Source organism: Calonectris borealis, chromosome 4, assembly GCF_964195595.1.
Source record: "Calonectris borealis chromosome 4, bCalBor7.hap1.2, whole genome shotgun sequence".
Classification (NCBI taxonomy): domain Eukaryota; kingdom Metazoa; phylum Chordata; class Aves; order Procellariiformes; family Procellariidae; genus Calonectris; species Calonectris borealis.
The window spans coordinates 27,467,558-27,479,848 of NC_134315.1; the positions used below are offsets into that span (position 1 = coordinate 27,467,558).

At 41.8% G+C, this 12,291-nt stretch overlaps 1 protein-coding gene across 1 annotated transcript in view; it reads left to right on the top strand.

Annotated features, from left to right (window-relative positions):
• LIMCH1 (LIM and calponin homology domains 1) overlaps positions 1-12,291 on the top strand; it is a 186,315-nt gene that overhangs the window by 68,448 nt on the left and 105,576 nt on the right. The window lies entirely within an intron of this gene.

The window sequence follows — 12,291 nt, forward strand, 5'->3', positions numbered from 1 at the left end:
CTAAAGCTGAAATGAACTTTAAACTAGTATGTCCAATTGTTGGTTTCCTTCTGCGAGTTTTGACATTGTGCACACTGGTATTTCACTGCAGCATCATTTCAGTGCCAAAGCTATTGTTATGGTGAGGATTGAAATGTGGCTTAAAGAAAACAGGTTTTGCAAAGTGCTTCCCTCACTCCACCCCAGCTCCTTAGTTGAGTTATGTAAAGAAAAAATGATGTTTGCTTTTTGGTTTCCTTTTATTTAAAGATGTTAACCACATATTGGCAAATGGTGTTCCACACCTGCCTGCGGACGTCTCTGCTACAGTGAGGCATTTTGGACCAATTCCAGGTCCGAGCACTGTCAAGAGGAGTTAGGCATCTGAATACCATCAATACTCAGCTGCTTTTATAGTTTCTGGAAAGGTTAAGCATCCTCTGAATTTTACCTAAAGGTGTATTTGAATGATGTGTTTTGTATTTTTTGGACAAGAGACGCAAGTTAGCTTTTGCACGTTTCTCTCTGGTTTTAATAGCTAGTATTTAGGCAGAGTGTTCCAAAAGCATGTTGTGGGCTTAGATGTGGGCTGGTGACTTTTGAGAGCAATTTGGAAGTGTGCCCTAAAGCCCGTAGTTCTTTGAAAATCCCATGCAGGATGTCAGGAGTTTGGGATCTGAGTCACCTGTGTGGAGCGATTTCTTTCCCTGGGCATGCAGGGTTGTCACTGAAGTTGGTAAAAGCTGTCTTTGCACACCAGAAGGATGAAGCTTGTGCAGAACCGAATTCATATTGAAATTTATAAGTGAGATCTCCTGAGATGTTTAGCTGGACCATTGCAGCTATTGGTTGAGTTTTAGGCTATGAAAGGTACTGGAACTTGGAAACTGTTTCCAGCAGTAGAGTTGAGCTAATATCCTGTAACTCAGCTCTAGGTAGCTTATGATAGCTTTGAAACCTACCTGTGTAAATACTGTTGTATATCTCACTGGTGTCATTAATCAGACAGCTTGAACTTTAGCTGTTAAAGTTGGGAAAAAAACCATAAAGGAAATGATATGATCTGGTTTGATTGTAGTTGCATGTCTTTGCTGAGGAGTGGCTTTGGGAAGAGGGAAGTAGTTGTTATTGTTGATCAAAAGTTGTGTAACTCGGAAGGAGCATGTAGTTTACCTCTTTGTATTTAAGGGTTGCCTCTTGCACAAAATCTCTCTCCTCTGTGTGTTCAAGGGAAGTACTGTGTGCTGAATCATTTCACAGTGCTCTTTAAATGTTAAGGTTGAATTGTGTTGCATGAAAAATAAGGGATGTGTGTTTTGAGATTAGATTGTAATCTTATCTGCAAGTAAGCAGAGGTAGTCTGATTTAAATGCTGTAAATCTTTAAAATGTAAAGCTTAACTAACTAATGTTTTGCTAATGAAACGCATAAATATGTATTTCTTAAGAGACACTGAGCTCCAGTAATAAGCAGGTCAAGGGACACCACTTGGTTATACTACTAAATTGCTCTGTGATGTTGGGCAAATTGTTTGTCTTTGTTTACCACCTTTGTTTGCACCTTGGATCAGTGCAAATCAATCTGAAGGGATCTGTCTCCTCAACCTCAAATCTGAGAGGCCATGATGTTTGTATTGCATCCTGCGCCTGGCAGCTGTGGCTAGTGAATAAAACTCTACAGGTTACAGAGCATTAACCAAAGAGCTACCAATTTGGCCTTCAAGTTTGACTTTCTGATGATGAGCAAATTGAGATGCCAACAATAAAAGCATGCTCCTCACTGGTTCCAAGTCCACTGTAAAATAAAGAACTCAGTTGAAATTTGGGGTGTAACACTGAGAGCTCTTAATGTATCTTCAAAAAGTACAAGTTTTGGCAGGTGAAGTACTGATAGTTAATTTTTTCTCTCTTGCTCAGTGAAGTGCTAGTGAAACTGCCACAGGCAATATTGTCTCTGTAGACAGGAGTTTTCTGGTTTATCGGGGACCTACCTGGGTACCTCATGAACAAAATCTAGCGGTATTTAAGCTCTCTCTCAACCTCTTTCCAATCTGTTGTGCTTTCATCACAGCTGACCTCAACAAGTAGATGACAATCTGATCTCAAAGTCTCTGATAAGCTACCGAAGGCAAGAAAGAAATTATAGCTGTCTTAGGTTTCTGAAGATGGAAGAATTCATTGCCTTTGGTCTGGTTTATCTGATTTGTTGAAATTTTAGGGAGAAGCTAAACTTGCCTCAGTTTATCTCCACAGGACAGTACTCACTGCTAGTGTCATTAACTGGCAACTTACAGCCGGACACTTGTGTGGGTGATGTCCACGTGAGCGTGGAACGGTGCTTACTTCCACATGGCTGTTTCAGTGTTTTCCTTGCCTGTTGTATTTTGTGGTGAGGCCTGAAAGCAAACTCAGGTCCTGAGGGATCCCAGCAGCTAGAGGACTGGAAACTGATGTCAGGAATGAGGGACACAGCCAGTATGCCCCGAGTCTCCCAAACACGTCTCAAGCTACCCTCTGACTTTGCAGGTGTTTTGTAGAAGGGAGGGGATGGGGGGTAGCCACCATGCCAGAGTCCATTCCCCAAACAGTCAGACAAGCCATGTGCAAAATGGCATCGGGGAAATCTTGTCTATGTCTAGAGCAGGATTGTGGGAGCTTTAGGCACAGTAGTGCCAGGCCTCCCTCCAGCTGATCCCGATGTCTGTGGCCTACACATCCTGCAAACTCAGGCAGACATCACTACACCAGTTATGAACGATTCATTCACGCCGAGCAACTATCCACGTATTTCAGTAAATGAAAACTAATACAATTGTGCGATGCCAAAAGCTTGGACTCTTGGGAGGGACGTGTGGCGGACCACTAGCCTGACTAGCAGAGCAGCACTGCACGCGTGTGCTGGCCACAGGCACCCGCAAGCCTCATGCCTGCCTCTGGTGCGTTTATGCTGCGGCCGGCATCTAGGTCTGGCCTCACTACGACACTTCCATAGCTTGCCATGCTCAACTCGGGAGCTGAGGAGCATACTTAAACAATGCAGGATGCCATAAAGCGGCAAGCTGAGATGAGAGTAACACAAGCCCTTCCTTCTTTCTGGATATTTGAAAGCCCACTTGTGCGGTTGCCCTGACAGTGCCGGCTCTACTCGTGCACCCAGCTGTGCTGAGAAGCCAGTGACTACAACTTCTGTTTGTCTGAAATGAGTTCATGGCTTTTTAGCATAGCTGTCTGACATCAGTGCAGATGGTGATTTCCGCAAGGGACATCATAGCTAGGCGAAGGCAATTCTTGCTCTGTTCTTGCTTTGTGTATTAAATTCTCATATGCAAAGACAGAGGAGTTTCCTGGCTACATTTCTGCATGGGTGGGCAAATGTGCCCTCCTGGGGACATGGTGGAAAGCTATATGAGGCAGGAATACAACACCAGTAGCAGGAAATATCACTAGAAATCCCCAATTTCCTCTCCAGCACATGTTCTTTTTTTTTATTGTTACAGAGCTTTAACATGTAAGTTTGACCCAGATATCATAAGAAGCTAGGGGATTCATCAGGAATAAATTAGATCTGGTTGTTGCAGTGCTATTGTATGGATTCAGACATTTGAATGACGGTTGATTGCAAAAGAAAAAGTATATGTTGTCTCCATCTGCTTGCCCCACTGATTTGCATAGTTATATTGCTTTTCTGAAACAGCAGATAAGGAAGTTGAAGTCGCTTTTATTTCTAACCATGCAAAAATTGCTATTAATAAGTTTAAAAATTACTACATGAAGACAAAAATGCATATGTCTTCCTGCAACCTTGCCCAGTTGTTACTGCTCTAATATTCTTGCAAGTGTGTTTTTAAGGTGAGCAGTTCCTTTCTATGCTCTTTGCTGTCCACCTCCCCCTGCCCAGCTCGGCTGCTGCAGGATTCCTTCTTTCACGTTGGGCATTCAGCAGTTAGATAGGTCTCCGTGGGGATGTGAGACTTGGAAAATCCGAGTTATTTACTTGCTTTGATATGACTATCCAAGGGTGATATATATCCAATATATCTGTGAGCATTTCTGACATGCAATTGGGATCATATTTTTCTCTTAAGCTTTCTCTGGAGTCAAGCAGTACAAGGAGTCCAGCCACCCTGAAAGTTTGTATTACCAGTAATGAGAGTCTAATGTCAGGAATAGGACCAAACCATAAAGAAGAGTAACAACAACAGCTGGGACATTGATCCTGGGCAAAGGATCTTAAACAGCAAACTCAAACCAAATCCAGATTTAGATATCAGCAGAAATGATTTGGCTCTGCAGTGGAGTCCAACAGCATCGTGATTGTGTGTAAGACCTTGGGTTCTGTATGTAGAACAGTTTAGCTGCGTGTCTGTTTTAAGTATGTATGTGATTCAGTTTATAGCAGTAAATGCAGGCATAATAAATCTTTGATTTTTCTCAAGCATGAAAGTTCTAACGAATATTTAACTGCATACCTTGAGAAGTCATGGTGAAAGAGGAAAAACCGTATGTGGTTAAATATGGATGTCACTTGCCTATACAATTCTGGATGCCAACTTATAAGCATTATCCCAAACTTTTCTTTGTTTCTTAGAGGTGCTTATTTTATATATTAGCATGTGGTGTTATGTAGCTTAGTAAGATGTGCAGAAACTATGCTTATTGTTTGAAACCAGGATTCTTTGACTCTGTAACTTTTTTCTTATTTTTTGAAAGAGCAGAGACGAAGGTATTTTATTGCTTTTAAGTAATCTTGGTAAAATTGGTTATGTACAGTGAATTAAGGAGAAACGTTTACACTTTTTCTCATGTAGGACAAGGCAGTTCCCTTCAGCTGCGCATGTTAGGAACATACGCTCTTAAAAAGTACAAGGAAGTTTTTAGGCTTTACTTGTAAATAAAAAAAAAGTGAAAAGTTAGTCATGCACATAGATTATTTTAATAGTATTTAAAGAAAAAGTGAAGTTTGGCTATAAATCTGAGTGAGCTGAAAGTGATTGTGATCAAGAATTATTTAATGGAATTTATCATTTACTCTGTCATGAGAATAATTTTCTTCTACAAACAAGAAATCTCCTTAGCTTCTGTTCTTCATGTCACTGGTGATGAATGAGCTGCTTTTTCTCAGAGAGCAGAGTTTCTTTGGGCTTGCATCATGGTTATAGTGCATCCGACCAAGCTTTGGGCTGACGTGAATGCGGTTTTCAGCAAGGGCTGGATGTGTGCCAGATCAGTGCAAGTGTAATGCTATGGAATAGTAAAACTTTGTCTTCTGAGTCAGTGGTACCATTAGGTATGGAGAACAGCTTTCCCTGTATATATGGTGTTTCAGTTGTTTGACTGTTAGAAAATTAAGTTCTTCTTGCAAGTTTATGTCACTTATGTAAAATTGCCATGCCACTTATGGAGACCTGGTAGAGGAAAACAAATACTCAGTCATCTTTGTAGATTGTAGGATTTTGCAGATATGTTATTCTACTTGCCTGTCAGTGGTATAGGCCTGGCATCAGTTCAGCACTTGGCTGTGTAATGTACAGTGCAGAGACTCTTGTCTTGCCAGATACCTCACTGGAGAAGTTGGTGGATGCCCAGCCTTTACACTTAATTAGGCTTTTGCTTGAATTTCCTATTCCTGGAAACTAAGAAGGTATTTGAGTTTCATAGGCATACTTGAAGTTTTGAATGTGACCCATGCCTTGAGGTGAGAAGGGATTGGTGTTCTCCTGCGGTTTTCAGGCTCTGCGTCGTAAAGCCAAAACATTATCAGCATCATGGATTTGGCATGTCTCCAGTTTAGAGAGACGGGCCCCAAGGCTCATTAAGCATTAAGATTTAGGTTCATGTGAGGACATTTGAAACAGTTTTATATGAATACAGAGTTTTTAATCTTTAAGTTTTATTGCCGTGTTATAATGAAGAGCTATTTATTAGTACAGTTTAGGTGAGGGGTCAAAGGTAACGTAAACCATAATGCTTAGCTGTGCGCGAGAGAAGAGGAGAATAACCATTGAGGGGCATGCTTGAGTACACCCAGAATGGCCTGTCTTTATATCTATGTTAAAAAACAAAAAAGGCATCTCAGCAGACTAAATAGTAGGGTTTTTTCAGTGGAGCTCGGTAATTGACCGGGCAAGGGACTGTGGAACACTGACCCATTCAAACGGAGTGTTGCTCAAGTGCAAAGCAAGGTAATCCTGTGAGAGGTTTCAGCTTTCCAAGAGCGCATGTTTAAGAAATTATATTGGCTACGTACTTTGGGCAATTATCCATGGCCATTGCTACTCAGTGTAAAACGATGTGTGAATTGTAAATCTGTAGGTGCATGGGACGCTCTTCATGTCAGTCACTGTGGTGGTAGGTTCTGTACAAATAGCTTGTGAAGGCATTTACACAATCTCCCTGTTGCCTTTCTTGAGCTGTTTTGCAAGGTCTCTGTCTTGTTCATATTTTAAGTCTTTGGCAGAGCAAGACCCGTGCTATCCTGTGTTTGGCATACTTGTTTTCTCAATCCTACACATTTGCATAGTTCTTCATTCATCTTTTACTTATCAGACTGGACTGTGAGCCCTTTATAGGACAAAGTCAGTTCTGTCCTGTTTGTTAAAAAAGCACCTTGTTCATCTGATCCTAAATAAATAATGTCAGGGGCATCATTAGCAATCACTGAAGAATGTTTTCCCAAAAATATTTTTGTGACCTCAAGAACATCTCTATATTTTGAAAATTCTTTATCACTTCCTTTGCAACAAAATATTTTGACTTTTCATTGTCTGCTGTTTCAATGTGATTTTTTCATCTTTAAGAATAATAGTGGATTTTTCCTCTCCTTTTCAACTATTTGGGGGCATTTTGGAGCTGCCACTAGAGCATGAGTTTAAAATATGTGGATACTGCAGCTGTCTTGGCTAATAATTATCAAGTGCTGCTTGTTAGAATGTAAATCTGTAAAACTTAACTTAAAAAGAGAAATGTGTCCGTGAAGGTTTACTGTGGATAGAATTTCCTGAACTCTCAAATATGAAATGCCCTTTTACTTTAACATCAGGTCATTAGTCACCTTTTCGTTTTAGGAATGTGATCTGTTATTTGAGCGGAGAGCTCTGTTGGATACCTATCCCTCCAGCCTGGATTGACCTGTGAACACACATCACTTCAACCTTTCTTTTTTTCCATTTCTGAAGCTTATTCTCTGAAAGTGTTTCTCCTCCATTTCCTCTTCGAAACAAGGTCTTTTTAGAGGCTGGGTTTCGGCAGCCGTCCTCTGAATATTTTCTTAACTGACGCTTTCTTGCAAGAATTTCATGGGCAGTTGTCTTGGTGCTTTTCATTAGATCTTTTATCAGCTGTTGCCTGAAACGCCTTCTCTTCCTGGCAGAAGTTTTTCAAATTCTTAACTGGTGATAAACAACCCCAGGAAGGTCTAATAGGTTAGTCACACAGTGGCTAGTACTGATTTCAGCTTGTCCGTCCTGCTGTGGAGATACCTTATCTCCTGGAATGCCAAGCCTTGGGGACAGCACCAAAGAGAGCAATTGATTCTTCCCATACCTATCAGAGCTGGTTTTTATCGGGGGAAGGAAATGACCTAGCTTCTCCCTATAAGAGTGAGGATGGAGCAGTTTTCCACTTCCATTGTGCCCTGTCGTTTCCACAAGGTAAGGTAGCTCTAAGGTTTTAGCTTCTATGCACTGTCTTAGCGTGCTTCATCTAACAGCTAACTACGGAAGAGTCCAAGCCAGCACCTGGTGCAGGGGAAAGGGAGGCCGGGTATGTGGATGTCGGATTGAAAGTGCCAGGAGGACTTTGAGAAGTGAAGAACAGAGGATTGTCCTGACTCAGGACAGGTGCATAAACGCCAGAGGTGGTGGGCAGAAATCCCAGCTGAGAGCCTGGAGGGTCTGGTGGATAGGTCAGGTGTGTGTATAGAGACTCAAGTTTTGTGGATGGAGCCTGAAGAAGCTTGGTTTTATCCTGTTTTGGGTTATAGTCTTTTGGGTGTTTGGCGAGATTGTTGGGGTTTTTTGCCTTCATCGTACTTTGTTTGATTTCTTTTAAGAACTATTTTATCTGTATTTTTTTTTGTCACGTCTTTGCTTCTTTCACTGTTAGAAAGTTCCTTGAGATTTCATTATCATAGCTTCCTTCTGGTCATGTCAGAGAAACACTGGTCATACCAGGTACCAGAAAGCCTCAATAGGAGAAATGTTACAGTCTTTATATTTCTGTTCTTTCTTTTTTCCTCCCCATGTCATTTAACTTCTTGCATAAGTAGCTGTTAATACTCCAGAACGATTTCTTTGAGAAACAAGTTGGCTGAAACCTAAAGTTCTAAAAAGTCCTCCCTACACTTGTTTTACCAGTCATCTCAAAAACGTTTGCTGGTCACCAAACCCTAGCTACCAAAAAGGTCAAGCTTTGGGAATGTACCTACATTTTCCTTTTGAAAACAGTACTATAGTAGTTGAAATAGTACAACTGCTATTCCCTCACCGTGTGGTGTCAGACCTTAAATGAGCAGTATCTTACTGGAGGGGAAGAAAAAAGGAGAAAATAATGGATGATTTAAAATAATCCTGTTCTGTTATCTCTCAGGACTGCTTAGTTGGACTTGTCCCATTGACATCTGTTTTCCTAGATGCAGGAGTATGAAAAATAGTACCAATACCTTAAAAACAAAACAAAACAAAACCAAACCCACAAAAATTCCAAACAAACAAAAAAAACCTCAACAAAAACAACACTTCTGTTCCAACTTTGACACTTCCACTCTCTGACCATCTATACAGTAGCTCACCAACCTTGACATAGCAGAATCACTGGTATGGTATGGTATATCACTGTGGTACACATTGATATAAGATTTTGCTTTGTTCTTTAGAAGATGCACATCCACTTGAGGATTTTCTATGTTTGAAGAACACAGCTGTACAAAAACATGAACTAAATTTGTGCTTGGGAAAACCTGGACTTGCAACTGGTGGTAGTTTGGGGCAAGACTGGGGTCTGACATTTACACTGGGAGCGAGCAGTGTGTCTGCCCTCGATGCCCTCACGAGGATGAATATACTTGAGCCCTGATGATTTTTACTGCACAAGAGAAAGGACTGATTCCTTGGAGGAAAGAGTTAGTATCAGACACAGTCAGCAGGAGCTGGGAGGTACTCAGAGAAGCGAGTGATCGTTCAAAGTCTCGGTGCAACTCAGGACCTGTTAGGCTTCAACCCTTTGTCCGAACCTGCCAGTAGGGACCTTAGTGCCTTCCTTAGACTGATCAGTATTGCTGAACTGGCCAGACAGATCACATGTCGGAGGCAGAGGATCTTAATGTGCCATCAACTAGGTGTGGTTTTTGAGCAAGTGCCTGCAAGAATGGGTGATAGAAGTAACTTGTCTAACATGCTCTGGGGATAGGGCCTTAAATGTATGTCGTAGCAAGGCTTACGTTGATTGCCTGCCCTCTGTGACTTGGTACGAAGATGATATGGTTATCTTTTGTAGTGGAAATAAATGTGAAAATACAGCACTGAACAACGTGTGTGTGTTTCAGCTAATGTAGAAGCTAATGGGTTCTACATTGCTCCCGTAACACTTGTCCTGCTACTGTGTTTTCCATCCCTTTCTCGGGGATTGCTGCAATACAAATATATTTAATTTAATGTCCTAGAACAATCCATTCAGCAGGATTTTTGATGCTTTTTTAAGTTACCGAAATTGTGATTCCAGAAGAATGTGAAGTTGTTTTGTCTTTTTTGGGGGGGGAGTAATGTGATGCCATACAAAATTTTCAGAGATAACCGTGAGGTTGGACAACAGATGCTGGAATCGTTCCCCTGTCCATAGATGCCTACAGTGCAGGTATCTAGACTTGCTGTGCCGCTAAGTGCAGGAAAAAAGCTGCTTCTGGCTATGGTCATGTTGACGACTGCCTGACGTCTGACTTTTCTGCTGTTGGCAGTGCAGTAGGCGGGACAGTACTCTTGCCACGTACTGCTTGCCAAGGCTTCCGAATGGGGTTTTTTTACAAAACCGGTGGGGTTTTTTTACAAAACCTTTTTTTTGAGTGGTACAGAAAAATAACAACAAACGTTTATTAACAGGTCAACACACACTGTTACGGTCAGGTTTAGGGCTGGGAGAGTGACAAAGCCCAGAGCTATAACTGTAGTGGGGCTGGAAATGGGGCCAGAGTGGCGGGACTGGAGGAAGGTTTAGGCTGCAAATGTTTTCTCCTCTGTGAACTTGGTCACTGGGGTCATGTCTGAGTGTCTTCACCTCAGAACGAGCCAAAGGTTAGGATTAGGGTTAGGGTTAGGATTGGGGGAGGGACAAAGGCTAGAGCTGCAGATGCAGTGGGGCTGCCAGAGGAAGGTGTGAGCTGCAAGTTTTCTTCCTTGCAACTCTTTAACCTGAGACGTGGCTGGGGACGTGAGGCCCAGGGCAGCCAAGTCTTTCGATTGGGGTCGGCAGGGCAAGAAAGCGTGGGACTGCAGTTGTAGGGGGCTGCCAAGGGAGGGCGTGGGTTAGGAAGTGCTTTTTCCCCTGCAGACTCTTTCCCCTGGGCCGTGGCCATGGGCCTTGAGCCCCGGGGCAAAATGGTTAGGGTTTTTGTTTGCCCCGTATTTCAGCAGAAACCTGCTGGAGCTGATAAAACTTTACATATCAAGACAGATGCTCTGTATGAGTCTAAATAGGCACAGGAAATTTAGTTTGCGTGTATTCCCTATTTGGGAAGAGGTGTATTCAGTGGCTTTTTCCAGAAGCAGGAGCAGATAGTAACTGTGTGACTGAAGGTGACTATTGAGACACTGCATAAACAGTACGGCTTTTCAGCCAGGTTGGTGGCCAAGCAAGCTTAAGCCACTTGATATTTTGGCATCTGGACTGTTGCTCTAGATGAGGCTATAATTCAGAAGCAGCCAGTCAGCTCTGGAAGAAATCTCCCTTTGGCACGTTCTGCAGTGAGCAAGTTCTGGGGGTTTTGGTGCCAGACTGTTTAGAGATGTTTCCAACAGGAGGTAAACATTTTAATAATAGAGACCTTTCTTCCTCAGGCTTTTCCATCTTGCCCCATCCCATTTCCTCCCTCTTCAGACTCCAAACGGTGATATAAACTGTTGTTTATCCCCTACTCTTTTCCTTCCTCTCATTTTATCCTTCTCCCATATTTCACAGGGAAGCCTGTACAAGCCACTTTGAAGATTTATTTAGAAGGGGCTTTGGCATTTGAGGTTTCCATTAAGATCTCTTTGTTTTACTTTCTATTACTATCTACAGCTTTTGATCTGCACCTGCAATATTGGTTGTGGTGCCTAATGTATTCATGTTTGAGTAATAAAGAAAATGGGATGCTTTAGCTGATAAATCCTTTTTTTTCCAGAGACAGAATAGGCAGATTGAAGATGGAAGTCACAACAGAGCTAGAGTATTTGGAAAGAAGTGCTCTGACAAAAAAAAAATCTTAAGTGGCCTGGTGCAGCAGCTAAATGGAAAATAATAGTTTATAGGGTTGCTGCTGTGCAAGTCTGAAAGGCTTGTGCCTTTTGGGGGAAAAACAAGTAATGCTTGTTTGTCATCTGTAAATAAAATGATGATTATAGGAAGTGAGATGTGTGGTTCTTTTCTTGCTATTCTGTGCATCTGGCGGGGGAAGTGAATTGTTTGTATAGAAAAGTATATTCTTTCATTATTTGTTTTTAGGACATGTTAGTTAGTGTTAGATTCTGCCTTAAGCAGAAGGCAGGAATAACACAGCAATCTATATGAGCTTGGGTTACAGAGTTTTTAACTGCAAGAAGATCAAGAAAATACCCCCAACTCCCAAAAATGTCATTCACATTCGGTTTGTTGCCACTCGTGATTATGGTGGTGCTGGAGATGTGGGGACTCCAAGTGTGTAATAACGCAAGTACAATTTAGGACAGGTCGGACAGAAGCTTTATTAACTATGGTCATAGGGAACATTTAAAATAGCATCTCCCCCTCTACTCGCTTGTTCTCTCCAAGTGATTGCAGAGACCCAACCTATATACTGTTTCAAGGGAAAAAAGAAAGAGGTGAGGAAAAACAATCATTTCAGTGTTAACAATGTTAACAAACCCCTGGGAGGGATGGACTCCTTAATGAGGTTGCTAACTGCCACAGTCCTAAGAAGGAATCAAACAGTAAATAACGTGACGATATGGAGAGATGGCTCTTGGAGGAGCCTATCGGAGTGGCACATCGCATGTTATGCTTAGCTCAGAAGTGGGCAGTTGGAAACAATCACAGACTTAGTTTTTAGTTTAAAGGAATGTTCTTTTAGTTAGGATAAACTTCTTAG